Raw genomic sequence first — 21748 nt, 5'->3', positions numbered from 1 at the left:
CAGCTAATAAAAGGCAAAGCCAGGATTTGGACTCCAGGCCCAGTGCTCTTTCCATCACACTCCATAGCTGCCCTTTCCCAGCCCTCGTGGTCTTAGACTGGTGTAAGGCTTTCAGAACAAAACGGGTTAGCTCAGGCCCTGAGCAGTATGAGTCAGAGAGAAGAGTGGCATGCATGGCATGTTTTCTATTTCCGAACAAGCCATTTGGGGCTTTGGGGCAATCCCAAGCGATTGTGTCAGATCTGGGCAAAAGTTTGGGACTCTGAATTAAAAACGATTTGTTTTTTTTACAAAGTAGGGAAATGAAATGCCAGTATCCTTTTAGTTCCACCATTTTTTCCCATTAACAATAGGAAGTGATGATTGTAGCTAACAGTTTTCTGAGCATTTACAAAATGCCAGGCACTATTCGGAGCATCTTACACACTTTAACTTAAACTTGACAACAATCCTATGAGGTAGACTCTAAAATTAACCTCATTTTAGAGATAAGGAAACAGAGACACAGAGAAGTTAAGGAATTTCCCAAAGTCACACACAGCCAGAAAGTGGCAGAGCCAGGACCCAAACCCAGGCCTTTGAACAGCAGAGACCATATTATAATCCGATGCAGTTGGATTCCCAATCAATCCAACCTGTAGTCTTTCATTGTCCTTTGCACTACTCACAGCTAGACTAAAAAATATTCTTGCCTTTTTATGAGTCCATCAAGCACGTGACAATACCCACTGGTACTGAAAACAACTAAATCACCACTAGTTGCTTATGATGTAACTGGAAGTCATCATTGAGAATGAGCTTTTTAAATACAGCACAGGCATGGTCTGTACTGAGGCTTAATGAACCAAAAAAAGTGAACGGCAAGAAAAAAGTTAGTTTATGAGCTCTCTGGGAATTGAGACTCTACTCCTTTTTTCATTTTTTGTATTCACGATAACACTTCATGTGTTATCGTGAACTTCATAGGTATTTAATAAATACTGGTTGATGAAGTAAATGGAAGGCTCAAGTGAATTTTAGGCAAATTAGCTTTGGAGACACCCCATTTATTACTTACCCACTTGACAAGATGTCACATCCACAAATCCACAAATCCTTCCCAACATTTATTACTTAATTTTCAAAGTGCCCCTCCCCATCTCTCCTCAGGGAGGGAGGTGGGGCCAAGAGTTATATTCCCATTTTGACAGGTGAGAGAAACTGAGATATAAAAAGTTGAGCAGTCCTTTGCCATGGCAACCCACCAGTCAGCCAAGGAGCCAGTCACAATTAGGCTTAGGGCCTGGGTCTCGGCATCAAAGGAGGCATATGCCAAAATCCTAGCCTCCCACATGACTGATGCTTTTCAGAAGAGGGAGGAGGTTCCCAACATGAAATAAAATGCTTAGCTAAACATAAAGGAAGGCTGCCAAACACAGTTAGGTCATCGCATTTGACTTGGAGAGAACATTCTGTTCACGCTATCAACCTGCATTTACTTTCAGCACACTTCACCATAAATGCTTCTGAGTCACTATCTCGGGAAATATTTTTTATCTTAATAAACTCAATGCAAAGCATAATCTAAATCAGCTTGCACATTCTTGAGTCGAAGCCACAAGCTGTGTTTAATAAAATCAGCCGAAATAGCAGGGGACTTCTGAATAACCACAGTTCATTATCTGACACAGGGCTGCTGGGAAGTCCTGAATGCACAGAGCTGAAGGTAGGAGCAGGAGGTGGGTAAGCTGAGGGTATGAAGGGACCCGAGACCATCAGATGACCCCACCTGCTGTATCCTAGTTCTCATCGGACATCTCATTGGAGGTCCTGCTTATAATAATAGACAGTGTCACACCAACCAAGAGCATAGGCTCTGGAGCTGGACTGCTTGGCTTTATATCAGAGCACCACCTCTAACTTGCTGTTAAGTCACAGCAACCTCTCTGAGTCTCAGTTTCCTCAACTCTGAAATGGGCTAATAATGATACCTACCCATTAGGGATGTTGTGGGGGTTAAAGGGGATAATACATCTTTGGAATATCAAAAGCATTCCAGAAAAATACATTGATATCTGGGTCTTACCCTTAGAGATTCTAATTTAATTGTTCAAGGATGGAGTCCAGACATGAGCATTTTTTAAAAACCCTTCTCCAAATGGTTCTCCTGTGCAGTGACTAAGAGAATACTTGGCTACAGTAACTATCACTACCATTTCCTGACCACTGATTCTTGCCTGGCTTCCTGCTAAACCCTGTAATTAATTTATTCCTCAAAAATCCTCAGGAGTATTCTCCACTACAATCCCTTCTTCAGAAGAAGAAACCAATGCTGAAACATTAAGTGTGTTGCCTAAAGTCACATTACTGATAAAGAGTGAAATCACATCTCCAACCCAACCCTTGTCTTACATTCTCCAGTATCCCAACCTCTGCCCCAGGTTAAGTACAGAGGCGGTACGATGAATATAAACATTTTCTGGCTGAACAAACCTGCTGGAAACCAGGGGATATGATGATTAAAAGTGAAAAGAAAAGAAGTGCTGTGCTGAACTGGGTCCTGTCTGAACACATTTTCTTGAGAACACAGGGACTAACGCATCAAGCTGAGCTTGGCTACTGACTACTGAGTAGTAAGAGTGGGTTTAAAGAGTATCCACTGGACCAAAGACAACAAATGGCCAATCATGTGCCTCCTTTTTGGGGAGGGAAAACACATACATTAGGAATGGTTCTGCAAATATGCACTTAGAGCAAAACCCCTATAAATCAGGGTTAATGGGGAAAGACAGCCACCTTTATAGGTCTTTCCTTAGGAAGCCCACTTAGCACGAGGAGCAACTCAAAGGAGTTTAAGAAAACTCTGACTTCGCTACCTAGAGGCTTATTTTAATGAGTAGATCTTTTTTACAAATAGGTCAATTGTATGTAAATACACTCTTACCAGCTCAGGGAAACTACTTTTTCCTCTTTAGAAAATATCTACACCAAATGAGAGTGGCTGGTCTCCAGTATTTAGACTGCTCTGAGTCTCAGGTATAGGAAGGAGAAGGGAACGTGTGTCGGCCGCTGATTCTATCAGGCATTTTATATGCATTATTGCATTTTGTCCTCACCAGAACCCTGTGATACAAAGAGGATTATCCAGCCCCATTTTAAGGAAGATACCAAGGTTTATAGAGGTCTTAGCATAGCTACACTCTACACAGCTAGGACTAGAATTCAGTTCCATTGACACTCTTCTCCTGTTCCTACTCCCAATCCGCATTTTGTAACCTACTGCCATTAAGAACTTTTCTCACTATAACTCACCTGAGACCATCCAGATAAAACCTCCTTCCCACACCAAAGATGCTATGACTTTTACCAGTCTTTATTTTTACCCCAGGAGCAGGTTATTTAATGGGATCCTTGGTAACCACCAATTAGGTTTCTCTAAGAGACCTTTTCCTGATTATAAGCTTTTGTGGATATATGGTCTGAATGCTTGTGGCCCCCTAAAATTTGTATGTTCAATGCTGAGACGCGGTAGGGCCTTGGGAAATGGTGAGGTCATAAGGGTAGTACCTTCATGAATGGGATTAGTCCCCTTATAAAATAGACCCCAGGGACATCCCCTGCCTCTCCTACCATGTGAGGACACAAGAAGATGGCTGTCTGTGAACCAGGAAGTGAGCCCTCACCAGAGAAAACCTGACCATGCTGGTGTTCTGATCTTGAATTTCTAGCCTGAGAACTGTATTTCTGTTATTTTATAAGCCATTCAGTCTGTAGTAGTTTGCTATAGCAGCTGAACAGACATAGAAAGTGAATTTTTGTGGGTTTAAATATCTAATTTATTTTACCTCAAATTTTCAAGTATTTTTTTTATGGGAAGGTATTATTTTGTTATTTTATATTTATCATGTGTGCATGTTTCACTTGAATTTTTAAATTGGAATACTTAGAAGTTACGGGCAGAAACATACTGAACCATCAGGCCAATGACTTGATTTCTATTTACTATGACCAAAGTCTTTTAACTGAAATTTTGGATACAAAGTTCCTGGCTTGAGAATTGGTCCTTGAGTTTTGAAGAAATATTCCCAATCTTTCTTCTAACTTTCTCAGCCTCATCCATCCCAATTTTAAAATGGTAATTTTTTAAAAACTAAACCCCCATCTTTAGCTGAATGCTAGGATGATAAGTAAATCCACAGGCCTAACAACTCTTTAGGGTTTGGGTACATCTACATTCCAAGAAGTCACTTGCAGCTTTTCCCATCTCTGTAAAACCAAACCAAATAATACCAACAAAACCACCAGCTATTATTTTGCTTCACTATAACTTAGTAAGGGTATAACTTAAAAACAACAAGAAAAAAGCAAAGTTTCTGACTTCTGGGCTTAAGCTTTGTAGGTCACACTGCAACCTAAAGACTGCATTCTCCTTTGTGGTTGAACGATAAACCTTTGAAAAATGCTGACAGACCTTAACTATGGCAGGACAGGATGAGTGGGTCCACGTCATTTACGAACTTTTAAATGACTGGAGACAGAATCTAGAAAGCCAAGCCTGAAATGCATTTCTGGTTTGGGCTTTGGGCCAACACAAGCAGAACACATCATAAGTCACCTCTGTGATTTCAGTACTATGAGCAGGAGATGCCTCAGCATCAGCACGATGCATGATTCTCACCATGGAAGGTTTTAGCTGCTTCTATGTCATGCAAACGCAGTAGCTGTGTTTTCAGCCCTGGTAGAGAGCCTCCTGCTAGGAAGAACTAGGCCACATTCAGGGTCTTCAAAGACAAAATCTATGTGTATTTTCACTACCCTGGCCTGACTCTGTGAGGCAGTGGCTTGCCCAGTCATAATAAATTCTCAAGCATTTGATGGCTCTAAGTGGAGCCTGGGTGGCTTTCAAAATAAAAGTTTGTCATTCTGGCCCATCAGTTTCTATTCCTCTGGGATCACATAGTTATACAATCTCGGAAACTCCTGTTTAATCAAGATGTGTGCCAGTCAGCATTCCAACTCAGTTCCACCAAGGCTGACATTCCAGTTTCACGTTTTCCCAGAAGGTAAACTTTAGGGAACACAAAAGGGCACACAAGCCCTTCTTTCCTCCTTTCTCCATTCATTGTGCAAGATCCTATTTCAAAATTTGAAAGAATCTGCTGACTTGACCACATCTCAAGAGCTCTTGTGAGCAAGGCAGTGCAATGGTGAAGTCCCTGTCACTTGAAGTTTCTCTCTCATGAATGGGGTGGTTTTGGCTTCAAATTTTGAACCAAATTCCTCAAAAATTAGAGATTATCTGCTCTACTGCTTTTTAAGAAAACAGAAAAGCACTGAGAAATCTGGAGAAGAAAACTGAAGGAGGTACTATTTTCTTTGTAGCAAGAAAGTAGACAAAAATCAATTCAACACACAAGGCTGTGAACTTTGAGGAAGTGACCATGCCTTTTTCATTTGCTGTGGCTCCATAAACCTATCACAGGCTTGCTAAAGATAGATGTGTAAAATGCTAGATGAAGAGATGAACAAATCTATTTTTATTTTATTATACATAGATAAATATGTAAGATCCTGTACTCAAAGATCACTCACCCTGGCTACAGAGTCATGCAGGTAAAGAGACAATCATGATAAAGTATGATCTGCTATGTTCAGGGTGGTAAAGAACCCTAGAAGGGGAAACTTAATCCATTTTTCAAGCCAGAGGTGTCAGAGAAGGGTTTCCAAAGGAGGTAACACCTTGCAATCGGTGGAATTTTTTAAAAAAGAGGTGATGTGGCCTCTGTCCTTCAGAAGCCCCGTAAGCTCTGGAAGAAGGAGATATTCCAGGGATCTAATTTGAAAGTACAAGTCAGAGTGAGATCAAAAACCAAGTGTGTGGTCAAGATGTTGAGTGTTGAAGGCGTTCACAAGAGCGGGTGGAGAGAGGGAGGCTGAGATCAAAACAGGCTGGCCAAGGTTACTGAGGTGGTGGCAGAGAGGCCAGATGGTTCCCTGACTTTTATCAGGCAGAGTAGGCCAGACCCAGTGTGGAGTGGAGAGGGAGAGAAACCCCAGACTTCCTGTCCTCTTGCTGGAATGTGCAGGCATTTAGGGGAGGAGAGGAGTAGACAGGAGAGGAGCAACAGAAGATAAATAAGCAAATACTTATTAAACACTTGTGCGGACATGGAGGGGGGACCTGTCCCATCTCTCCTTGGCCTCATAAAATAACGACAGAAAAGAAACCTATGAAAACAATCAGAACAAGGGACGAGGTAAGAAGGATGTTTTATGTGCAGGAGGGGGTGAACTTGTCCAGCTCTAGAAATCAGGGAAAGTGTGAAAGAGTTGGGGAGGTGCTTGCATTGAACCTTGATGGAGAGCAGGGCTGCAGAGGGAAAAGGAAGGGCAGAAGCTGTGCAGTTGTTGGAGAGAGTGTGGCACACAAACCAGATGCCATCCTTGGTGACATGTGCCATGCGTTTCTGCTGAGGACTCCACAGAGCACTTCTCACAGCTTCCCTCCCACTTCACTGTGTTTCTGACATTAGGCCAGGAATTATTAGCATTTTAGGTTTGCTTGCATGTGGTAGGGTATTTAACACCCTAAACCCCTGTTCAACTGCACACTCTCATCATGGTGACAACCAAAGACAGAACCACTCATATATGACTACATTGAGGAGCCCCAAGGCATCTTTTCATCATGGTCTTCATAATCACAGAGCCTAACCAGTTCCCAGCACACAAGAACTGCATGATAAAACGAGGCCCTGATCCACCTTGCCTGCCCATACTAACTCCTAGGCCACTAAAGTCCATAGTTAGCAAATTTCTGTGAGTAACTGTGGTTAGGGCTAGCAAACTAGTCGCAATGGATATGGCTGTCAGCGAAGCAAGAAACTCTCAGTTGTCTGAAAATCACAGCTTCCATCTGAAATGAAAGCTCCCTGAAAAGTGTTCATTTTCTTTCATATTTCTCATGCAGGAAGAAGCATAAAGCAGAGAGGTGGAAATGTATCTGCAAATTCTTTGACGCTCCTTCCACCAGAAGGTGGAGTCTGTGTGCCCTTTCCTTGCAACGGCAGGACCTCTGTGATCGTGTCCTCCTTGCATGTGGCAGGACCTCTGAGAACAGAATGTTGCAGAAGTGACACTGTGTGAGAGACTTGAGAGTCAGGTTTACAAAAGCTTGAAGCAGTACCTCTGGGAGCCTTCAGACACCAGTTACCCTGAGGCCACCACATGGAGAGTACTCAGAGAGAACAAAGAGATGCTCTTGGACATCTCTTGTGCAAACAACACTTGTGTGGAACAACCCAGCTGTTCCAGACTCTAGCTGTTTGTGCCCTCTCAGCTGGGACATCAGACATGTGAATGACAGTCTTTAAGATGACCCTAGACCCAGTCACCATCTGACTACAACTACATGAGAGACCCTGTGCAAGAATCATCTAGCTGATCCCAGTCAACTCTCAGAACCAGGAGAGAGAATAATAATACATGATTGTTGCTGCAAGCTACTAAGTTTGTTCTAGTTTGTTACCTAGCAGGAGCTAACTGATACACAGTTCTCGCTTGAGATTCTAAAGAATGAAATAAATTCTTTAGAGGAACAGACATTTATTCGAGAAGTACCTTGTGACAGATTCTGTGCTAGGAAAAGTAATGACTTACACACAGTCCCTGGTTTCAAGGATCTCCCAGGGGAGATTCAATGTGAACATGGATTATCACAGATATTAGGCAAGAATGACACAAGAGGCACAGAGAATATATGATGGGAGTATATTCTGGGAGATTAATAGATGAACTAGCTGTGATCATGAATTAGCAAAGTTAGAAAAGTGCCCTCCGGATGGGGAACCCCGTGGAATGAAGTAAAAATAAGCATAAAGAACTTTGGTCCTTCCATGCTGTGAGTTTGTTGAGGACAAAAAGCATGTATCCCAGAACCTGTCATATAGCAGAATCCTGCTTAGTTTATATTTACTTTATGGATAGATGGATGGATGGATGGATGGATGGATGGTTAGATGGATTGATAGATGATGGATGAATGGATGGATGGATGGATGGATGGATGAATGGATGCATGGATGGCACTAGGGAGCCAGCCTAGAAAGAACATTGGCTGGCCTGATGACCAGAAGGCCAGGGTTCAAGTCCTAGCTCTGTAACCCTGGATAAATCACTTATTTTACTTGTTTATAGTCCTCAGTTCTCATATCTGTCTAATGTGAGGATAAGGCTAGGAGATCCCTGAGGTTTGTTTCCAACTCAACCCTTCTAGGGAACCAAAGGGCAAGTATAAACATCCATCTATGTGTTTACTTGGCCATCTCTATAATCAAACAAATATACACCAGAGAGGTGTCAACCTGTCTTTGTTAAGACCCTTTGATTACGTGCAATAGGAACTAACTCAAGCCTGTTTAAGAGGATGAGGAAAAGCAGATGAGGTAGATGGAAAATTTAACATAGGATGCAAGGGTTTCTTATGGAACTCTGGCAAGATATTTGGCCAGGTTTTGAGAGGAACAGGAACCAAGAACTGGAAAGCTGCCAGGAACCAGATCAGGAATCTCCCTCCACCCACAGACTCTAATTCTCTATATGAATCTGCTTACATCTCTCTTTGAAAACCAGCTTTCTTGGCTTTTCCATGCACACAGTAGAAGATCAACACTCTGGCCCCCAGGTTGATCTCCTGGGGCTAACAGCAACTGACAAACACTAACTGGCTACCTCTGAGTTCCAACTGCAAATTCCTGGGAAAGAGACTCTGGCGTAACCTGAGCCAGGTGTCCTCTCCCTGGTCCAATCAACTCTCGCCAAAAGGACAGGGTTATAAATTCAAACATGGCTAATGAAGGCCCCTCATGATGGGGTCATGAGAGCAGCTATCAGACAACAGAGGGTTATGATGAGGTAGGCAGTCTCCCTGAAAGGTGTCTCATATAAAGCCCAGGAAAGTGAAATAACCAATTTTTGTATGGATTATTGATAACGATGAAAATTCTCTAACTTAAGCTTCCTGTTCATGTGCACTGGTACCCTTTCCAAAGCCACTTCAGAAACTCTGACAAACTTGAGGAAAACCAGTTAATTTTCAAATTCACCTAGGTTGCACACAAGCATCATTGTTTTCTAGCACCTTTAGGATGATCCCACAAGCATTATGACCACGCAGACTCAAGAGGAGACCTTGAGCTCCAGACTGCTAGCATGTGCCACAGACTCCTTTCTCATCACTTTACCAAAAGACGTGATTTGAAAACATATGCAAATGTCTCCGCTGAACTCCCACACCAATTCCTGAAAGCTATGGAGGATTCTGGTGTCACTTTAGAACACATTCTATTTGTGGAATAGCCCAGCAGGAGAATCACGTCAAGCTATTAGGGAGATTCTATGGAAAGGTAGGTACCTACCTGAAGATTAATGACGTTGAATCAAGGAAAAGCAGTTTCTTTTGACATTTTGACAATTACTTTAGGGTCTGGTTCTTATTAGTCCCATTCCTTCCTTTTTAAAGGCTTATTTATTTACATATTTTTAATGGAAAATGTCAGGAAATTTGGAACAGAAACTTACAATAAAACACGTCCCTTGACGCTCTGACCTATCAATCTTTCAAATAAACAAGAATATTTAGAAAAGCCTGAAAGAAGGCATTTCTTGGTAGTTACCTGATATTAGCCACTGCAATGGTCATTATCTAGCAATTGTTTTGAGGGAAATGGAGTAGAATGGAGAGAATAGGAAGGAAAGAGAATGCAGATAATAAGTGAGAGAGAGAGAGAGAGAATGAGAGGGAGAGGTGGGAGATTTGGTAACTCACTTTTGCTATAAATGCTTTAAAATCTTACAGGTGCCAAACAAGACACCCTCATTCATATTTTTTCTCCAACCATTCCGTTTTGGAAGCTACATTATTCACGTATAGACATTCAAGAAACACAAATTCTGAAATAAAAATGGGCACACCACCAGTGGAAAAGCAAACAAAAGCAGCTAATGTACTGTGGCTAAAAAAATTTCCAAACAAAGTGGCAGTAATTTACTGCCCTTGCTCTTAGCTAGAGCCCATGAACATAATCAGAACCCCCAGGACTGTTGGGAAAGTGTGATTTACAGTAAGTCTTAGGATAATAAAAAAGAAAAAAGAAAAAGCAAATTGCGCATGAAGATGAAAGCTGTATTTCTTCCATTTTCAGCGATGGAATCAAATTTCAAGTCAGAATTTCAGGGTGAAACTCAGAAGTCTCTCAAGAAGTAAACTATGTGCCAATCAGCATCCCTCCTTGGACACTGCTCCAGCTACCTGAATGACGTAAGTAATAGTTAGAGATGACAGTGATTAGAAAGACCCACACGACACCATCTGAGTCATAGTGAAGAGGTGGGCGGACCTGGATTTGAGTCCTGGCTGTGTCACTTGTTCTCATGTATCCTTGAGCAAATTATTTCACATCTCCAAGCTCTAGTAATACCTGTTGCTTCTGACTGTTATATGGATTAAATGAGATAAAGTGTATAAAGCACTAAGGAAAGTGTTTGGCACATGCAAGTCTCAATAAATTTTGTTATACATTTTAAATACAAATAATACATTTCAATAAATGAGTTAGTATACTTAAGGCACTTATAGCAGTACCTGGTGCACAGTGAAGTTCTATATAAGGATTTGTCATTATTATTTCTATATAGTAAAACCTCAGTTAATCAGAATGTCAAGACAACGAGGTAACTAAGTTAACCTATTTTCATGCTCAAAACCTCTAAACCACTTCAAGTTTTTGAAAATCCTTTTAAAATGCATTAGTCTCTTTCCCAAGATTAGTAAGTATAATATGTTAAGTATCAATTTAAAATTTTTACATGGGATCATACATGGCTCCAGGAATATACATCACAAGTCCTGGGTTCTAGTGCCACTCTGTTACTTGTCAGCAGTGTAACGTTGAGCCTCAGTTTCCTCATCTGTGAAATAAAAGATCTGTCATGCTTTTCTCCCAGTTTTGGTGACTATCAGATGCCATCATGTATATGCAATTATTTTGAAAACAACAAAATTAAGGTGAATTAAAAATAGCATAAATTTATTATCATTCTTTAGAATATGATATCCTGTTTCTGGGGATGCACGCGCATAGGGGTATGGAGATTCCAGATTATACCAAGGATGTGGTTTTTGAAAACTGTGGTAAAATACACATAACAAAATGTCCCATTTTAATTATTTTTAAGTGTTTAGCTCAGTGGCATTAAGGACAATCAGTGTTATGCAACCATCACCACCATCCATCCCAAAACATTTTCATCTTCCCAAACTGAAACCTCATGCCCACTAAAGACTAACTCCCCATTCTCCTTTCCTCCCAATCCCTGGCAACCACCTTTTACTTTCTATGAATCTTACTACTCTAGGTACCTCATATAAGTAGTTTCATACAGAATATTGTTTTGTAAAAAAAAAAAAAAGTCCCTTATTTTCTTATCTTTTCCGTCTTCGTCTTTAAAAGTTGAGTACAAAAAGCAATGGAAATTGAGAATTTCCTTTTGTTGGTCCTAAATCTTTGAGGCTTATAATAAGACTGTGATTAAGAAGAAACAAAGACACATTGCCCTGATAGTATCCTCCAAGCTCTAATGGGGCCGACTGCTTGGTCTGGTCTCCATTGCAATCTCAGGATACTTCTGAGAAGCTATGGTGTTATAAGGCTGTGCAGTGAAGTCCAGGGGATAAAGTCTGGTCCCATCTCGGCCACAAGGTACTCTTGATATTGTGTGAGTCATTTTTTTCTTTGGGTCATGTCTGTCAAGCTTCAGGAAGACTGGGCTATCTTATTTCAAAGTAGTGTCAACTTCATATTCAAGTGTTTTGATGGCATTTATTCCTAGAAAGACACTGCAAAATATCATTCTCTTCCTCCTCCAATCTCTATCCAGGAACAACACATTTTATATAATGAAAATGGAAGAGGAGGAAGATACCTATGATATTTTTCCTAGGAAAAGAAACCAGGGGGAAATACTGAACTGGTTTTGGATGTTCCTGGCAGTTGATTTAGTGCTGTCATCTTTCTTCTTAACAGGAAAAAAAAAAAAAAAAGAGTACAGAAGAGTTTCATAGCACATGCCAAAATGTTATATTGCCCATGTGCACATACACACACATAAACACACACACACACAAGCAAAAGCTGTGTTCAAATTCAAGGCTATGCCTTCACATCAGAAAAAAGAAATAATGAGTTAAGCCATCTGAATTTAGAAGACAGAGATACATGATCATTTTTAAAGTTATCTCTGAAGTCACATCAAAATGTACACCCCAGGATTCTAAGATCCAATTCTGTTAAGTAGCAAAAGCAATATAGTCAAATATAAGATGCCACAGACAAAAAGGGTTATGTATTTGGAATGAACAACTATCCTTAACATTCATAAACTTCCCAACTGGGATCCATTTGTATGATGAGACTCTTCTGGTCTGATAAGAGCCTGGCTCTGGGAAAAAGAACAAGAAGACCCAAATTCTTTTGGGGGAGACACTTTCACACATGAATCACCCAAGAAAAATGGCAGCTGCATCAGAACATTGGCTGCCTGCCCCAAAGTTGACCCTGGGGGCTCTGGCTGCTGGGACCCACCTTCAGCATGGAATGTACTCAGGATAGCAAGGCTAAGTACCTCATCCATCTGACTTCTATAGCTGGGGACAACTCATGAATATTACCATTTTCTTCCCCAGACAGTGTAGCCCTTGGTTGAAAATTTAGTCTCTACTGGTCAGTATCGAGTCACTTTTGTTAGTATGGATATTTCCAAGCTGTGTCCCCCAAACAGCTTCATAAATACTGACAGAAGCTGGGTATAGTGGCTCATGCCAGTAATTGCAGCATTTTAGGAGGTTAAGGCGGGCAGGTCGGTTGAGCCCAGGAGTTCAAGACCAGCCTGGGAAACATGGCAAAATTTCATCTCTACAAAAAATACAAAAAATTAGCCAGGCATGGTGGTATGTGCCTGGAATCCCATCTACTCAGGAGGCTGAGGTGGGAAGATCGATTTGAGTCCAGGAAGTCGAGGTTGCAGTGAGCTGTGATCATGCCACTGCACTTCAGCCTGGGCAAAGAGTGAGATCCTGTCTCAAAACACACACATACACACACACACACACACACACACACACACACACACACACACACCCCTAGTTGACAGGACCACCATACATGAAACAATGTAATGATAATTTGTAATAATCTTAATACAAGTTTTATAATATATGTTATCCACAAAGGGATGGGAGAAGTTGGGTTTTATAGGTCTATTTCCATTAAATCCATGTCAGGGATGGAGAATTCCTGAGTCAGAAGACTTCAGAGATGAAAGAAAACTGAAATATTTCTTATACCAACACCCCGAGAGCATTCTTGATTTGGCATTCCTGAAAACTGGTCATGCAGTTGGCTTCAGTTTCTCTAGAGAAAGGGAGATTACTTCTCCATGAAGAAATGAGTGAAGGAGGTAGACTACATGATCTTATATCAGACCTTTAGACTTTTGGGAACTTTTGTTTTCTCATCTATAAAAGATGGAAACTATTTTATAAGGCCATGTGGAAGTGGAAATTGTAAAGCAGCAGTTTAGCAACTGATTATCAATGAGTCTTAGTCTCCTTCACTGTTACGTTATTTGTTAAAAAGTTTTTTCATATATTGGGCAGAAATCTGCTTCTTTGTAACTTTTACCTGGTGGTCTCTGTCTAAACCCCTCAAGCAACATTTTTCTGTCTTCTGTAAGGCATCACTTCCAACACTGGGAGATGGGCACAAGCATTTTTCTCTTATGTAGCCTAAACTCACCCAAATGCCTCCCTCATTCTTTGGAACTAATGAAAAACTCAAGTCATAAATGTTATGGAGTACCAATAAAATTGAGAGCAAACTGGGAGCATATTAAGGCACAGTCCCTGACTTCAAAAAGCTTAAATATATAATGCAGTTTGGGTAAAATCAGGGCTCAATAAAATACCATCAAAATATCATTACTGAGTAGGAGAAAGAGCAACTAAATTTGACTGGAAAACCAGAGAAGGCTTTATGGGAAATGACATTTGAGTTGGGTAATCAACAATTGAAAAGATTTTGAAAGACAGAAAGCTTATGCTGGGAAAACAGCATAAGCAAAACCATGGAAAAAATATATGCAATGTTTTAAGAATGGTACAATGGACTGCACTGTGTTCTTCCAAAACTTATATTGAAGTTAGGGTTGAAGCCCTAACTCCAATGTGACTGTATTAAAAGATAGGGCTTGGGCTGGGTGCTGTAGCTCACACCTGTAATCCTAGCACTTTGGGAGGCTGAGGTGGGTGGATCATCTGAGTTGGGAGTTTGAGACCAGCCTGACCAACATGGAGAAACCTTGTCTCTACTAAAAATATAAAATTAGCCAGGCATGGTGGCGCATGCCTGTAATCCCAGCTACTCGGGAGGCTGAGATAGGAGAATCGCTTGAACCCGGGAGGTGGAAGTTTTCGTGAACTGAGATGGTGCCATTGCACTCCAGCCCAGGCAATAGACCAAAACTCCATCTCAAAAAAGAAAAAAGATAGGGCTTTTAGGAGGTAACATTAAATAAGGTAATAAGGGTGGGGCCCTAATCTGATAAGATTGTTGGCCTCATAAAAATAAAAGAGACTTGTCAGTCTGTCTCTCTCTGCCACGCAAGGGCAGAGCAAAAAGGCAGTGGCCATCCACCAGGCAGAAAGAGAGCCTTTACTAGAAAGTGATCACTGCTGGACCTTGATCTTGGACTTTCCGGCCTCCAGAAGTGTAATACAATACATTTCGGTTGTTTAAGTCACACAGTGTGTGGTATCTTGTCATGGCAGCCCTAACAGACTAATCCAAAGGGCAATTACAGAGAAGAATCAATGGGTAAAGACCAAGGAAGAGAGTCGGAGAGTATATTGAACAATTGGGTAGAATAAGAAAATGTAAATGGTCAGGCTTAGGAGACAGAGAAACCAATGTTCAAATCTGTTTTGCTGCTTTATGAGTTGCATCATGACCTTAGGTTACTCAACCTCTCTGAGCTCAGATTTCTTCTTTGTTAATGGTAAAAGGAGATAATATATGTAAGGTACCATTCACAGCACCTAGCATGTGGAATGTACTCTATGAATGTTAATAATAATAATTATTTTTATTAATATAAATATATTATAGGGGCTAGGGGAGGGACAACGGGGGGTGGGGAGGGTGGGGAGGGATAATGTGGGGAGAAATTCTGGATATAGATGAAGGGGGAATGGAGGCAGCAAACCACCTGGTTATGTATGCACCTATGCAACAAGCCTGCATGGTCTGCACATGTACCCCAGAACCTAAAGTACAATAAAAATATATACATATATATAGGAAGCAATGATCATAAAACTAGTACTGAAAAAAGACATGAGTGACACAGGATGTTCAATGATCTGAATATATCTTAAAAATTCCTCTAGGGCTTGCTTTGGCAGCAGATATACTAAAATCAGAACAACACAGAGAAGATTAGCATGGCCCCTGGGCAAAGATGACATGCAAATTCGTGAAGTGTTCTATATTTTTAAAAGAATGAATAAGACTTAGTATTGATAGCCCAACAGTGGTATTATAGACAATAATAATTTAACTGTACATTTTTAAATAAGTAAAAGAGTATAATTAGTTTGTAACACAAAGGATAAATACTTGAGGGAAGAGATACCCAATTTTCCATGATGTAATTATTACACATTGCATGTCTGTACCAAAATATCTCAAATAACCCATAAATATATATACCTACTATGTATCCAAAAAATTTTTTTAAGTCCTCTAGCTAAAGAATGGTGCATATTCTTTCTTCTTAGCATTTCTGAATCACAACTGCATCTTTTAGAATGCCAAAAATAAAAATCTAATTGTGAATGAGAAAACACTGCTCGCAGAAAAACAGCAGGAACTGTGAGAGAAAATACACACACAATATTGGCATTCATGTGGGCTAAAGAGAGGAGATGTGGGTCATGGCCAGATGTGTCCTTAATCTGCTTCCTATTTAGCAAACACCTGTGCATCCTATAATACCCAACTCAAATGTCACCTCCACAAAGCCTTATCCCAAACTTCCCCAAATATATTATATGCTCACTTCATTTGCTCTGTTTCTTCCACTAGACTGCGAGCATCTTGAGGACAGATGCATATTATTTATTTATGCACCTACCATAGTGTCTGGCACATAGCTCAACAAATGCTTGTGGAGTGAATTAATATGACAAAATGGGAATGCTGACTTTAAAGATCAGAGAAACAGGAAGATGCTGAAATCAGTGAAAATTATTTTAAAAACAAGATCTAAACTATATGCATTTGTAAGAGAAGAGAGGCAGTTCTCCACACTGGCAAGAAGACAAAGTGTAATCATGATGGAGGCTCTGTCTACATCCTTTTCCTGCCAACAGCCATATCAACATCTTAGATAAGAACTAAATTTAGGCCAGGCGCAGTGGCTCACACCTGTAATCCCAGCACTTTGGGAAGCCGAGGCAGGTGGATCATGAGGTCAGGACATGGAGACCATCCTCACCAATATGGTGAAACTCCGTCTCTACTAAAATACAAAAAATTAGCTGGGCATGGCACCTATAGTCCCAGCTACTTGGTAGGCTGAGGCAGGGGAATCACTTGAACCCAGGAGGTGGAGGTTGCAGTGAGCCCAGATCGTGCCACTGCACTCCAGCCTGGTGACAGAGACGCAGAATGATGTTTGTGAAATTGTTGGTAAGAAACAAATGTTGTTTACAAAACAGAATGCTTCAATATGATTCCATTTCAGTAAATATATCTATAAAATATATGCATAAAATTAAAAGATTATCTGTTAGCAGTAACATAATTAAAAGAATTAAAAGAATAAAAGAATATCTGTTAGCAGTAACATAATTTTGGCTTCATTTTATTTTCTAGATTTTCTACAATAAATAAATATGTTTAGATTTTGCAAGGGCTAGTGTTTTTCATTTGTTTGTTTGTAAGAAAAAGATTTAAGGATAAGGGCAATAAATGGTACGAGTGACCCATCAGGCCCACCTTACCTTAAAATTGCTGAGCTGCTAGGAGCCATCTATCTTCCTGCTAGAAGTCTCCTGCTTTAGCTGACCCTGGGAAAGAGGACCTAAGCCGTTTGGGTGGATGCTGAGGTGGTTTTTCAAGGTTTCCCCAGGCCTTCTCCAAATTCCTCTCTGGGCAGGATGAGGGCTGCTGAGAGCTGAGAAGACACTGTCTAACTGGTTTGGGCGGACTAGGGGGATGAGCTACAGTGGGCTCCTCTGATTCGATGCTGGATGATAGCATCCTTCTGTTACTTGTCACCAAAGTGACACTCATTGCAAGGCCAGTATCTCAAGGTCTACCTATGATTTGCCTGCGCTCCAGGACAAAAGTCTGACTCGACTATCATCAGCAATATTTTATTCCTATTGGGAATTCTTTGCAGAAAAATGCCTGTCACCAGCAGAAAGGCTTTCCCTGAGCTCTTGTCTTCAATGTATGGTCTCACTGTTAGAGTTTTCCATTACCCCAACATTTCTTCTAGCCCCAAACATTCCTTTTTACATGAATAACTTTATTATAAAGTAAAAACAAAACCAAAACACCCACAAACAAAAAACAGCAATATCAACATCAACAGCAAGTATGGCCTCTAAATAGACCCTTTACCAAGATCTTACTCCTTATGCTCACAGTTCTTTTAACACAGATGCTTGGTAAACAGAGATAATTTCAGATCACCTACTGTTTCTTGACATAAAAATAAAGAAACACATATTCAAGTTAATTTACAGTTTACAAAGCACAGCGTTATCATATTAGGATCTGGGAATGACTTCAGTGGACATTTTTACCCTTGCATGACAACTGAGGACATAGTAGTCCAGAGAGGGTTAGTGAATGGCCCAGGGTTACTTTATTAGTGGATATGCCAGAGCTCTTACTCGAAACTGGGGCTGTAGCACTAAGTAAAAACAGTTAGCGTTGCAATGTTAAAGCTATTTTTGTAGCATTCAGAGACCCGGCAGTACAGAATAGCAAGGCCAAAGCTCTTCTTTGTGACAGTTTTGTTTATTTAGAATTTTCTTATTTTTGTTTTATTTTGGCTAAATTCACTTAACATAAAATTAACTGTTTTAAACTGAACAATTCAGTGGCATTTACTACACTGACAATGTTGTACAATCACCACTTCTATCCAATTGGAAAACACATCTGGCAGCCCAAAAGGAAGTCTGTTCCTATAAAGTGGTTGCTCCCTTTTCCCGCTCTAGCCAGCCCCTGGCAACAAATCCAATATCTGCCTCTGTGCATTTATCTCTTCTGAATATTTCACATGAATGAAATCATACATGTGACCTTTTAGGTCTGGCTTCTTTCATTCAGCATAATGTTTTTGAGATTTATCCATGTTATGGCATGTATCAGAACTTCATTCATTTTTATGGCTAAATAATATTCCATCGTATGTCTGTCCCATTCTTGGTTTACCAGTCATTCCATGGATGGACATTTATGCTGCTTCCATCTTTTGGCTACTGTGAGTGATACAGCTATGAATATGTGTGTACCTGCATTTGTTTGGATACCTGTTTTCAATTTTTAGGGGTATATATGAGTTTTAAAATGTTTATGTCTTTTACTTATTTTTTTATCTGACTACAACAGTATAGGATATTTATTGAAGGAAATACAAAAATCAAAGAAAAAGTACAAATAAGAAAAACCACCTAAAGGTAATCAAGAATATCCCCTTCCAGAAAGGATATCCTACCAGCGAAAAGCCTTCTAAGCCCCTTCTTTATTTCCTCCCTATACACGCAGATTATTATTTTAGAAATAAGTAGTCATTGAGAACATGGACTTGGTAGCCGGGAAAACCTGGATTTGAATTCAGGTTCTGCATTTACGAGCTGAATCATTTTACTTTGAACTTGTGTTCCTGTCTATGAAATGGACATAACAGTATGTGCCTTGCAGAGTTTTTATGGCAAATTAAATGGTGCTCAGGAAGTGTCAGGTATAATAGTACTTCCCACACAGGGATTTGCTAACTCCACCAGAAAGCGAGGCTCATGAGAGAGGAATTCAGTATTTTCACCTCTGTATCCTCAGCACAGTGCCTGCCATATGGCTGGCACTCAATAATACCTGTTGAATGAAGAAATAAATGTAACTACTTGGGACATTGGGGTTGAAATTAGAGTCCTGGGAAGGATCTTTGGGAAGAATCTAGGTTTCTGAGTTCAGAAGACAACCAAAGGTCATGGATAGAAAATTCTTATAGGTCAGTTTTAATTCTATACAACCATGGTCCAATGGCCAGAGTTGGTTAGGCCTGACTTTGGGCCCACACAGAATGGAATCATTTGCTGAAAATGGCCAGAAAATAAGTTATTTGCAGCGATCAAGGCAGAAACTAGGAGCTCTGCCTCTGAGGTATGTGGGGATTTGAACTTCCTAAACTGTTAGACCAGCTAAGACTCGGGGCATTTTTTTTTTAAAGCAAATAAGCATTTGACAAAATAAACCCAGACAAAGAGATACTTAAGTATGAATCCTTGTCAGAAACTTCTCTGAAGTAATATAGCTTGGAACTAAAGAGATAATTAGTGAGCTTCTCATGGCCCTACAGGAAATCTTGCTTGGTACAGGAAGGCAAGATTTTCCAAGTTTGTCTAAAAGAAGTTTCCACACACTCCACTGCCTCACAATAATGTCTGCAAAGGGTTGCAGAGCTCGCTGTCTGCCAAACTCTTTACTGCCTTTCTTCTTTTGTGGGTCTTTATCCGCAAATAATGAACTTGCCCTGTTTGTGGACCAACTTCCGCAAGCTCAGGAGGGCTGAAGTGGAGCTGTAGGCCCTCAAACCCTCAGGAAACAGGCCAGAGGGAATGAAGAGCTGACCCCTACCTCAGCCATTAGCTGGGCCTACCTCGGATGGATCTGATGCTTAACCCAGGATAAGTCTTATTTTTTTCATTCATCTTCTTTGCAGCATCTATCACTGCTGGAATTAAATGACTTTCAGTATTTCTGTGTATGTGAAAGTACTTGCTGAAAGTTTTGCTCTTCCACTAAATTGTAGAGTATACAAAGGCAAGAATATTTCTGTCTTTTTCATTATTGTATCTTCAGCCAGTACAGGCCTTGTCCATGGTAGGCACTGAATAAACATTTGTTGAATAAACGAATCCAAGACATTTGATGACAAATTCAATTCAGCTTACAGGCAATATAATATATTGGTTAAGAACATGGGTTTGAATTCTGGGTTCACAGCTTTGTGACTTAGGGCAAGTTGCTTAAATCTCTCTGAGTTTCCTAATGTTGCTGTAACAAATTATCACAAACTTAGTGACTTAAAACAACAGGAATTTATTCTTTCACATTTCTGGAGGCTAGAAGTACAAGATCCAGCAGGGCCATACTCTTTCTGGGGGCCCTGGAGTGGAATTCATTTTTTGTCTCTTAGTTTCTGAGGACTGCTGCCCTGGCATTCTTGAGCTTGTGGCTGCATCACTGGAATCTCTACTTTCATTTTCACAGTGCTTCCTCCTCTGTGGGTCTGTCTAAAATCTCCCTGAGTCTCTGTCTTATAAGGACACTTGCAGGCATTTAGGCCCCTGGGGATAATACCAGATGATCTCATCTCAAGATCCTTGATTTAATTACATGTGCAAACACCCCTTTTCCAAATACAGAAAAATTCATAGGTTCCAGAATTCAGGACATGGACATATCTTTTGTGGGCAGGAGGTCACTATTCAAAATACAACTTTTCTCTAAGGCTCAGTTTTTCATCTGGGAATTTTCACCATATCTCAGGATTATTATGAGGATTAAATGTGACAATCCATGTAAATCGCTTAAAATGGTTCTTGGCATATCAAAAGCCCTCAATAGATGGTAGCTATTAATAACTGGTATTATTTCATGAGAAACGGAGGTGTTACTCCCGATGTCCATAAGGAAAAAGCGATGGAGTTATGCCAACACATTCAGATATTTGAAAAAAGTACATCAATGTCACTACCCTTCTCCATATTTATTTCATCAGTGCTGGGGCTTGTGCTCAGCTGTCTCACATATGTCATTACATTCTTTACTTATAACAATCCTGGAAAGCTGGTATTCTCCCCATTTTACAGATGGGGAAGAAAAAACCAGATCTCAATATTCAAGAATCTAGATTTAGCCACAGAGCTTAAATATAAACCAAGGACTTCTCACTCCAAGCCGAGGTCTTTTCTATATTACCTCAGAAAATTGAGGACAGATATTGACAAAGTGCCGAGCACCTATACGTGTATTAATCACTTGTTAGAATATTTTGGAAAGAGTCAAGCTACAGGGCAGATTAGCCTAGAAGAACTCTAAAGCAGTGGTTCTCAAACTTTGTTGCACACTAGAATCACCTGAAGACCTTTTAAACCTCTCAAATCACAGGCTGCACACACACACCAGACCAATAAAATAAAAATCAGGGGACGAGGAGAACAGATCCAGGTATTAGTAATTTTCAAAATTCCCCAGGTGATACCATTTACAGCTGAGGTTAAGAATTACTGCTCTATCACTGGTCCTCAAACTTTAGTGGGCATCAGAGTCACCTGAAAGATGGTAAAAATGGAGAAGAATAGGGTCTAGGTTGATTAAATGAACCTGGGTCTCTCTAAGTGATTCAAACACCC

At 40.4% G+C, this 21748-nt stretch overlaps 1 protein-coding gene and 1 non-coding gene across 2 annotated transcripts in view; one reads left to right on the top strand and one right to left on the bottom strand.

The window, feature by feature from the left end:
• The window catches only part of LOC105710183 (inactive tyrosine-protein kinase transmembrane receptor ROR1), a 359068-nt gene that overhangs the window by 93952 nt on the left and 243368 nt on the right, over positions 1-21748 (bottom strand). The window lies entirely within an intron of this gene.
• Positions 15485-15587, top strand: LOC135273453 (U6 spliceosomal RNA). Its single transcript, XR_010341255.1, has one exon. It is a non-coding gene; the product is annotated as a U6 spliceosomal RNA (small nuclear RNA).

Source organism: Aotus nancymaae, unplaced genomic scaffold (assembly GCF_030222135.1).
Source record: "Aotus nancymaae isolate 86718 unplaced genomic scaffold, 86718_ANA_hifiasm-v0.15.2.pri h1tg000007l, whole genome shotgun sequence".
Lineage (NCBI taxonomy): Eukaryota > Metazoa > Chordata > Mammalia > Primates > Aotidae > Aotus > Aotus nancymaae.
The sequence above is the reverse complement of the archived record's forward strand: the minus strand, read 5'-3'. Positions and strand labels throughout refer to the sequence as shown.